The sequence below is a fragment of the Nothoprocta perdicaria genome, unplaced genomic scaffold (assembly GCF_003342845.1).
Source record: "Nothoprocta perdicaria isolate Ctin4 unplaced genomic scaffold, notPer1 scaffold_221, whole genome shotgun sequence".
Taxonomy (NCBI): domain Eukaryota; kingdom Metazoa; phylum Chordata; class Aves; order Tinamiformes; family Tinamidae; genus Nothoprocta; species Nothoprocta perdicaria.
In genome coordinates, this window is record NW_020455423.1 from 1,058,046 (window position 1) to 1,068,450 (window position 10,405).

Genomic DNA, 10,405 nt, shown 5'->3' on the forward strand with positions numbered 1-10,405 from the left:
CTTTGAATGAAACTCAACATCTTATGCAGTGAAAGAGAGTCCCAGCACCATCTTCCTATTTTTCTGAAGCCTCAGAGATCAAATTCTGCGAAGTGCCAGGTGTCTTTTCCAGAAAATAAAAATAGTTGGCACTGCAGGGAGCCGGGCCCTAGGAGCACCTGGGACACCTCTCTGACACATGGGGGTTCCTTTTCCCACTTTTGGTGGAGAATCAGAGCTTTTCATATGCATCTGTGACTGTATGGAATGTATGGAGTACTCGAGGAAATTACAGGCGCCAGCTAGGGATGGTGTCGCTGTGTGGTTTGGTATCGTCTTGGAGCACTGCAAAGAACGGCTTGCAGAACATTTGCAGTTGAATGTGCCCTAATTGTCGGCTTTTTGTGTGTTCAGACACAGGCAGCTATATTTAAACTTCATGAGTGAAAGGATAATTAGCAGTCATCTGTTTGCTGTGAATTTACTTATTTATTTTTACCGTTGCCCAGTGTCACTGCTGACAATTAATATTACTGGTTTGAACTGCAGACTGAACACTGATTGCTTTATCTGCAAACAGGGAAGCGCTACCAAAGCGTGACATGGAAAGGCCCTGGCCACATGTTGCATTTCTGACTTTTTCTGATAGAAAGCTGTTCTGGTAAGGTTTCGTTTTTTGTTTTTATAGCTAAAGCAAATGTGATCCATGGGGGATCAGTGGTAATTCTGAGGACACTCCACGTCATGATGTCACCTGCTGGATCCCCAAGGATGACGTACAGGATCCTGGCTCCGTTACTTGGGCTCTGCGCACCCTCCTGCCTGTTCCCCCGAGCGGGATCTCGGCTCTGGATTCGGAGCGGTGAGGGCAGTGCSGGGGGCAGGGGCCCCACGGCTCTACATCTTTCCTCCATCCTTTTTTGCTCCGAGCCCTGAGCTCCTGCCGTGCCTTGCTGCAGACCGGGCGGAGTGGCAGTGTTTCATAGGGTGCTTGTTTTGGTGAGCTGCAGATTTTAAAAACGTTCTGCCACGCAGCTATTTTACATTTCTGGAGACACATCTGCTATGAATTTTAGCTTGTTCTTTGGAAGTTGAGATAAACAATGKTTTTTCCTCAACAAGTAGCAAAAAAATATATATATATATTTGAAACAATGATTTCCTAAGCATTTATGCGTTAGTTTTCAGAGCTTTCTCTTGTTTATATAATCACATTGACATTTGTTTGAAGGCATCTTCATATGGATCTTCAAGTTAATGTATGTGTGATTCTGGAAGTGGTTTCACCTTACAATCAGCAGCATGTATTTTACTCTGTGACACAGGTTCTTGTCACAGAGCACTTAAATAGTTTTTTCTGTAGGACAGAGCATAGGCAAACATACTCTAACAGAGCTCCAAATAACACATTAAATGTACACATTAAATGCTTTTCTCCTGAAATCAAGGCTGACTTGACTCCCAGCAGAATCTGCTTCCTCAGTTAAGTCCTTCTAGCCGGCACAGTAGGTTAAATTGTAACAAGAAGAGAAGAGCGGCTTTGGAAAAGGAGCATGGAAGTTTTTTTGAATGGCTCTCAGGAGAGCAAGATATTTGCTCGAAGAGCAAATCAAGAAGAGCAAAAGAGTAAAAGAAGAATGTCCTTCCCCCCAGCAGCTTCATGGCTGATGGTCACAACTCTAGGCCAGAGGGACACACTGAACCATAGCTTGTTCATTTGGTAGTTTATCAGAAATGGCAGGAAAAGCTGCATCCTTGCAACGYAGAATCCACCTGACCCTGGGTGGACCTTCAGAGCCGACTGCCTTTTCCAGCCCTATGGGCGATAGGCTTTGGGCCTTTGCATGCTGCCTGCTCTTTTGGCTGTGTGTCAAGCAGCTCTCCTAATCATCACCAGACCACTAGGAAGACCTACTCATCACCAGACCACCACCAACCTTCATGGGGATAAATAAACCCTTCCTGTCCCTGAACACGGAGCCAACGGATCTGCTGGGCCCTGCGTGGTGGCCCGCGGCACGACGGCCCCGGCAGCAGCGACATTGCCCTCTAGCAGCTTAGGCAGCTGCTTTGAAATCGCTCTTACCTCAAGCTGGGATAACTAAAATGCAAATACAAGCCCTGCTTTTGCAGTGTCTAGAATGGCACAGTTATCAGTGTTTTGGGAAGACAAAGGCTGATAAGACATCACTGATAGAGTGAATGCTGGAAAGGTGTCTGCAATGGAGCTGCTGAATTCAGGGTGACAAAGACTTGTCAATTTTAGTCTTGGCCTCAGTAACTTAGAGCTTTGCCCTATTTCTTTTCCTGTGCCTTCTGTAAAGATTGTAACTGTGTTGTCTATTTTAGATGATTTGTACTTTGATGGGGAGCTGTCATTTGCTAAAATTAGAAATTGCCTATTCAAGAAACACGTGATTTGGTATCAAATAAATTATTGACAGGTAAAAACATCTCAGTAGGGTACACAGCTTTTACAACCACGTTGCATTATTTTGTAAAATCTGTGAGGATAAAGATATTTGTTCCACTAGTTGTAAGCCAAGAAAGGAAAAGTGATGCAACCATAGGAGGAGCCCTRGGTATAAGGGGTTTCTTGGAAGAAAGACTGATTAGGCTGGGGAATTGTGTCCCAAAAGGAATAGGAAAAGCTACTCACCTGGAGATGCTTAAGATGAGGTTTGGAAATGCACCAAAAAGTATGCGAAAAAAATAGGCTGGCCCTTGCAGTTGTGTTTCTTTTTTCAGTCAAGTGCAGGAATCCAGGTGAGGGAGCCAGGGCTGAGCGCACCAGGTGTCCGGCAGAGCCGGAGCAGGGATGTCCCAGGAGAGCTGCGAGGGAGGGCGGCTGGAAGCCGGGGCACCCGCGCCGTGTCCTGCGGAGGCTCTCCCGGTTGCAGTGCCCGTTGGGCCATCTGGCGTGTYGGAAAGATTTCACTGAGCAGAGCAGCCAGTAAGGTGAGTGAAGCGAAAGGGAAAAGGCAAAGGAGATTCTCCCTCTGTATTTAAAAGAGAAGCTGTCTTACACTCGCCTTTACCCTTACTAGCATTAAGGTAAATATATATTTAGATGAATTCTTTTCCAGTCAACAGGGTCTTGACAATGAAAATTCCATTAAATAAACAAGTCCTATCTGTTGTCTAAGCCCATTACTATCTTTGAAGTAACAGCATCAAGGAGATTTTCTTTCAGGCAGTAATTAGTGAACTGGGTTCTAACATTTATGAGAATTTTACGTGAAATGCTTCAGTGAGTTTGTTTCAGTGACATATTCTGCAGAGGTAACTGAATACCATAAAACTGAACTTCATACCTGTTGTGTATGGAACAAGCAAGGTTTGACCAGAATGTTTTTACACAAACATTGTTTCTCATCGTAATGGGRGCTGGGGGGAACAGAAAAAGCTGTGTGAGTGGCCATACCGTTTCCTTCAGACTAACGATTCAAGGCTTCAGATTGTCACATTTGAAGTAAGGACCTGCAGGCTGAAAAATGCATGCAGAGTATTGCTGATTCCAGTCCTTTCAATGTCAATAACAGCTATGAAAATAAACATGCCTTTCTGTGGGCCTGATCTCCATACATCAATGGGAGCTTAGTCTTTTTGAAACCAAGTTGTTGCAGAATTGGTTTTAGTGTTTTCAGGTAATTTGGGATCCCTGTGAAAGCAGTGTAATAATTGTAGTGGGAAGGATACAGAAGCCAATTTCAGCTGCGTTTGGTAGATGCCAGATGCCTGGGTGATTCATGCTGAGGCTGACTGCTCCCGCAGTAACGGCTGCTSTAGTTCTGGGATTCGGAATTCCAGCTTTATATTCTAGCGGAGTGTCTCCCGTTGGTACAGGAGAGTGTCATGTCCCTGAGTGCTTTGCTCTGAGCGCAGGGATTTCTGTAACAGCAATGGGTATTGTTTGAGTCTCAYGGACAGTGCGCACTGCAGTACTCTGATGCAGAACTGAACGTCTGTTTATAGTATAAGTGCATACTTTAAATGTAAAGTTCTGGTAGGGGTTCATCTACCATGAGGATTCATGATACGCAAGTAATAACAGTGTATTAGCTATGCCCAGTCTCTAGGTATTTATAGTTTCTCAGTGTGCTCATGAGTATATTTATAGATCTTCAGCTCAGTCTAGTTCATTTAAAAGCCATTTTTTCTAAACCACTGAAGTGCAAGCATCTGGCTTTCAGAATAGCAGAGCTTTCCTTTCTCTGCTAGGAAATATAGTCAGAGGTGGGGAAGGAGCCAGCTGGTAGCAATGAGACACCATGAAGAGGAAACCTGAAGGTTAGTGCAGGGCACCTCCTGCTGAGCAGGGATTTAGATCTGTGGGTCCGGAGGCAGTTTCCTTTGCCTCACAAGCAAAAAGGTCTGGGCACGTGGTTACTTTTCCCCCTCCAAGTTGTGCCATTTTTGACGCTTTTGTTCTGATTTCAATGTTTTGAGGTAGTGTTAGTGAGTATGGACTTAAAGCACTGCCTTTGAGGAAAACAGCAGATGGGCAGTGTTTGCCCAGTGGCCATGGCTTAAATCAGCGTGCAGCTCGGGCTGTGTCACCCCCCAGGCCTTGGCGCTCAGCTTTGGTGCACCCCCTTCCTTCGAGCACGGCAGCCCRAGTCTGGTGCGGTGGCTCTGGACCTTCCGTGACTTCCCAGTATTGGCTGTTGTTTTGGTTTGGCTCTGGCAGTCCGAGATTTTGTTTGTTTGTTTGTGATGGTTGCTGGGCTTCTTCGTGGCTGGGCTGGAAAGCTACTGAAAACTACTGAACCCACGGTCCTGCCGTACCCAGACATTCGGCACTCGGAAGAYAGAGAAAGAATCAGAGAAATCCCTTGCAAGGGATACACTTTTTAGGTCAGTCTCGTGGTTCTGGARGCCTGATTCACGGTGTTTGTGTACTTGTGGCTGGCAACGCTGCAATGGACTTCAGAGGACCTTGGCTCAGGCTGAAATACATCATTCTAGCTCTCATCCAGGAAGACCTCTTCGAAACACTTTAAAAAGATGAAATGGCTCGCAGTTCAATAGCACAGCCCTTTGGGAGGCAGAGCTCCCTTTGGGAACAAACTTACTGTCTTTTTMTTTCTTTTACATTTGTATTTATATATTCTTTTTTTCACCCCTACCTCTTAACAGTATCCTGATTTAAGCAGACAGAAGTATTAACACACTTKGTGGTTGCTCGGGCTTAATAACAATGAAGTGAGCCATCCTAAGTGCTTAGAGATTGTTTTCCAAAGGAAATTGAGCAAGGAACAAATGGAAAGTGTCTGGGGCCATTTCACGGTAGGTCTATCATTGCCCAGTGTCTTCTCCCTTCTTTGTGCCAAAGCTGCACGAAGGGGCACTTGATGGTGGGGAGGACTCCAGGCAGCCCAGCTTGAAGCAAGAGGGTCTTCTCCTGGRGTGGGAATTTTGTCAGAGCCCCATACGCTTAGTTAAGAATGGGAGGAGAATGGGATTGCCCAGGGTCCTTTCCACCTCTTCTTCCCATAAGTGGGAGCAGGGAGCACTTGGCTCTTCTGTGGCATGAGATTTATCTCCCACCCTTCAGCTGGTCCTTTCTATTACTGCATCAAAAGAAGTAAGGGAAATCCTGTGGAAAAAAGAAGTACTAGCTCAGATAGCAAAGGAACACAGAGGGGATTTGAAATGTGAAAGATCCCCAATGGGGACCGAAACAGTTACTTTCTTCGAGGTTCTCCATTGCTTTGGTCAGCTCCTTCATAATTCCAACAGTATGTCCACAAACACAGAAAATAATCCCTTTCTATCTAGAGCAATCATTTGATTCTGCTCTGCATCTTCCGATTTATCCCCAGCAAACTCCTGCATTTGATCCCGCTCCCTTGATTCCTCCTTGGGGGAGAATCCTTGTTCTCCAGTTCCCCTGCACTGGAGTGTCCAAGGAGCATGGAAGAGGTCGGGAGAGCTGCCCACTCCCGTGCAGCCTCCGTGGCTGCCGGGGGCTCCAGCCRCTGCCACAGTGCCGAGACGAGCTGCCGGTCAGACCCCCAGCTCCGGCTGTGCCTTCCCAAAGGGGTCGGGAGTTTCTGACAGGGCCACAGAAGAGCCTTAAAGCACAGAACCTGCCATGGAAAGCTCAATGGGACTGTACTTGAGAGCGAAGAACGTGTTTACTGCAATATCTGGACTTGAGCTTGTTGCCACTGTTAAACAAACCCTCTCCATTAGTCCTGCAACGTGTGCTCTCCCACATGCTCCTCTTGTGCTGCACCTGCAGTTTTCTGTGACCGGGGCCTGCGATATTTGACCCCCTCCAGTGGCAAAGGTGGCGGCCGCGGAGCCAGAGCGGGGGAGAAGGGCGCGGGGGAGATGGGCGCGGGGGAGAAGGGCGCGGGGGAGATGGGCGCGGGGGAGATGGGCGCGGGGGAGAAGGGCGCGGGGGAGATGGGCGCGGGGGAGATGGGCGCGGGGGAGATGGGCGCGGGGCAGCCACGCTCGCTCGCCACAGCGCTGCTGCGTGAGGCTGGGGCACTAGGTGGGGGCCTTGTTATGCCGATGGGCACGCACAGGTCCCGTTCCCGAGCGGAGAGCTGGCGTTTCAAACGGAGCCCAGTTTCGGTGAAGATTCAAGCCCTCCTGTGGCCGGAGCGCTGGGGTTCACGGAGCCCCTCGTGTTCTACGTGAAGTCACGGCAGAGGCGCTTTTAGATTTGGTGTCCTTAAACACAAACTCTGTAAGGTCTTCAAACTGGGATGGGATAGGAGGGCATCTTTCAAAAATTCCGGAGGGCTTTTTTTTTTTTTTTTTTTAATCCATAAAATGTATATTTAAAACAATATAAAAAGTAATTACCAGCGCCGTTCTTCACTGAGCCGAGGTAATGCTGCAAGCTTTGCATTCTGCCTTGTGCCACTGAAACTGCATCTCCTCGTGCTATTGATTTTGTTGTGCTTTGGTTGAGGCTTGAGGCTTTGGTATTGATCTGCCAAAGAAACTGCTGAAGAGCAGGTGAGGGGCAGCTGCTGTCCGTGTTGTCTGGGAACAAATGGAAGCTGTTGTTCCCTGCAGGAGGCCTGTTGCACACCGGGGCATTYATTCGTTAGGAGAGAAGTCAGCCTTAATTAGCAGGAAGTGTTCCAGTATTTGTACAGAGTGCTTGTACGGAGTGCAGTGTGATCCACAGAAAGATCCTAAAGGCAGACTTCACTCCAGGCTGAGTTGTTCATTTGTTGTGGAATCCTCTGGAAAAGAAACCATTAAGGAGTAATTGGACTAAGAAATGTGCGTGTGCTGAACTCTAGTAGTCCTTATCTAAAGTAAAACTCAATGGGATCCATAAACTGCATTCAGCAATATGTCTAGACCTCCATTGGCATTGCTCATTAAAGTAAGTATTGCTTACCTTGATATTTTTGTGTCCTACTGGAATTTTAAATATGATACATGTGGTTGCAAACGCAGCTTTAAAATCCCCTTCCTAGTCTAAAGATTCTGCAAACAGGATCTCCTTTTCCCAGTCTAAAYAATCCAGTATTGCAGTAACTTTCCCCTCAAGGCTAAAACACAGCCATCATTCATCATTTTCAGTTTAAAAGCAACTTAACAATAGGGAATAGTTTTGTTTTCCTCTTATTTTATTCTTGAAGGACAAGGGGCAAGGGACATAAAATTTCTGAAAAGATATTTTTTAAAAAATATATTTCACGATAAACACCCTGGAAATGTTAAGTAGATGAAATAAAATTAGTAAGTGTCAAAGATAACATCAATGACCTTTATATGTGTTAGCATTTGTGCAACAGGAAACTTTTGCTATATGAAGTAAATACAAGTATGGGCACTTTATATGTGAGCAAAATAAATGTCTGAATACCTTCTTATGGGCTTACAATTCAGAATGTTTCCCAAGCGATTTTTTTCTTTGATTTGGACATAAAGCCYGTAAAGATGTGAGAATCTGCATGTTCTGGCTAGGCAGATTAGAAGTTTTGCTTATTGCAATGGGTAGCATAAGACTCAGAAAATATAGTGGACTCAAAAAGTGATGTTGGTTCCTGAGTTATCTTTAAACTGCTTTATTTTCCAAATGAAGCATGAGAGAACATTCATAGAAAAAAATGCTAAAAAAAAAAAAAAAAAAAGAAAAAGGAAAAAGAAAAAGAAAAAGAAAAAATATAGGGCTGGTACAATGGCTGAGGACAGTTGGATGGCATAACTCTTTTTTCACACAGATGAGCATTGACAGGATCGGACTGTTATTTAACATGGCTTCATTCAGGTTTGCAAGGCCAACGCAGACATCTTCTGAGATCTTGTGTGTCACTCAGCAGCGCCTTGGCGGCTTGCGCCTTCTTAACAGGCTCTGATTTGCGCTCATCCTAACCACATCACTTATGCTGTTTTTCCCCCCTGTATGCGCTGGGTCTCTTTATAAATTCTTGTCTGTAGTCAGTGGGATTTTCGGGGTCAGGATTTTGTTGTTGTTGTTTACTAATTTCCATGTCTTAATCACAACCCAGTACTGTGAAACTCTGAGCCTTGACTTGCAGGCTGAGCTATTCCTGCTTCAAATAACGTCATAAACTGGGTAACTGCTACCGCTAGAAAGAACTCTGGGTTTCATGATAAAACTGTCCCAAATCAAAGAAAAATCCCACCCAAGTAACACTTTTTCTGTTCTTTTATAGATCTTTACCAAGACATCAGTTAATGAATCTACTAGTTGAAGTGTAATTTAAAAGATCAGGAAGGAGTTTCCACTCTAGCCATGAGTTCTTTCGTGGTTTTGAACAGCAGAGCCTCCTCACTTGCTCTCACCTCCTCCGTTGCTTTGTGTTTGTGGAGAGTTGCTAAATATCAGCCGTTCAACTAAAGCTGTATTTTAGGGGGAAGCTTCTTTCAGCTTTCTGATGGAAAAAAACAGTATTACCAATTGACCGCAGGTATTCCTTTACAGTAAGASTATTGAAAGGGGTTATGGAGAGCACCTTGTTTTCTGCCAGCCCTTGCTCAGCTGCGCAGGGATGTTGTCCTGGATGGTTCTCTCTGGACCTGGGAGAAGCTTTTTGCTTTGTTTATAGCACAATGGTCCTTTTTTAGGAGATCTTTGGCCTGAGATCTGCTGGCAGGAGCTGGAGACTGGCTGGCCCGAGCAGCTGCGTGGATGTGCCAAGCTGTTTCCTCGGTCTCCATCCCTGCCAGCCACACGGGAAAGGAAATTCATCACCTGAATCTGCATCGTGGATTGCACTGGCACGCTGCRGGGTGAGAAAAGGAATTACACTGGCCATGTGTGCTGTTTTTAAAGCAAAAACCATGAACAAGGGGTAGCATTCCAAGCCCCATCGCCATGTGAGGAAGAACTTCTTCACTGTGAGGGTGACAGAGCCCTGGCACAGGCTGCCCAGGGAGGCTGTGGAGTCTCCTTCTCTGGAGATCTTCCAAACCTGCCTGGATGCCGCCCTGTGCCCCGTGCTCTGGGTGTCCCTGCTGGAGCAGGGGGGTTGGCCTAGATGATCTCTAGAGGTCCCTTCCGACCTCAMCCATCCTGTGTCTCTGTGACTTTCAACGCTGGCTGTTGGGAGCCGGGCCTGGGCGGTGCCGGGCACGGCTAGGCCGAGCGTGGCCCGSGCTCCCTGTGACGCTGCCCTTCAGGAGGGTGCTTTGCAGGTCACTGATCCTGCCAGGCTTTGCCCTGGTCTCCGTGTGGCCTTTCAGAGCCAAGGGAGAGGAGCAGTTAGAATGAATTTCATCCCAGAGCGCGCTTCAGAATGGCGTGTGCTGAGCAGTTAGTGATTGCTTGGCAGTGAATAGATGAGAGCAAATGTGTGACAAATCCATTCGATTCTCTATTTTTGATGGGGTAAGTGGCCTTGTGAAGAAAAACACTAGGCATATCTTGGTTTATCTTGACTTCAAAGAGATTTTGAGACTGTTTCACATGACGCTCTTATATGTAAGCTGAGGAAACATGGCCTAGATGTAATCTCCACGAAGGGGCTATGCAACAGTTTCATAAGCCTCGCTCAGAAAGTATTTCTCAGTAGTTTTGTCTCAGATTAAAAGGGCATCTCAAGCAGGATCTTGCAGGCTCGGTCCTTGACCCATTTGTACACAATACTTTGTTTTTGATTTGAGTGAAGGAACAGAGAGTACCCATACAAAATTTGCAACTGATACCAAGCCAAGAAAGCTGCAAGCACTCAGGAGAGCACTGGGAAAATGGTCTTCAGAAAGCAAAGTAGAAGGGTCACACAGATTTCTGTTGATGGTCATACTCTTGCTTTGGGCTTGTTTTCATACAACAGTCACATGCAACAAAAGCATTATTAAAATCCAGGTTTTAAATCACTTTAGGATGATTTAACCACTTGCCAGGGTTAGTCACCGGCAAGTAATTTATGCTCGAGGATAACGTATTATATGATTTTAAAGCAAAGATGTTTGCAAAAACACT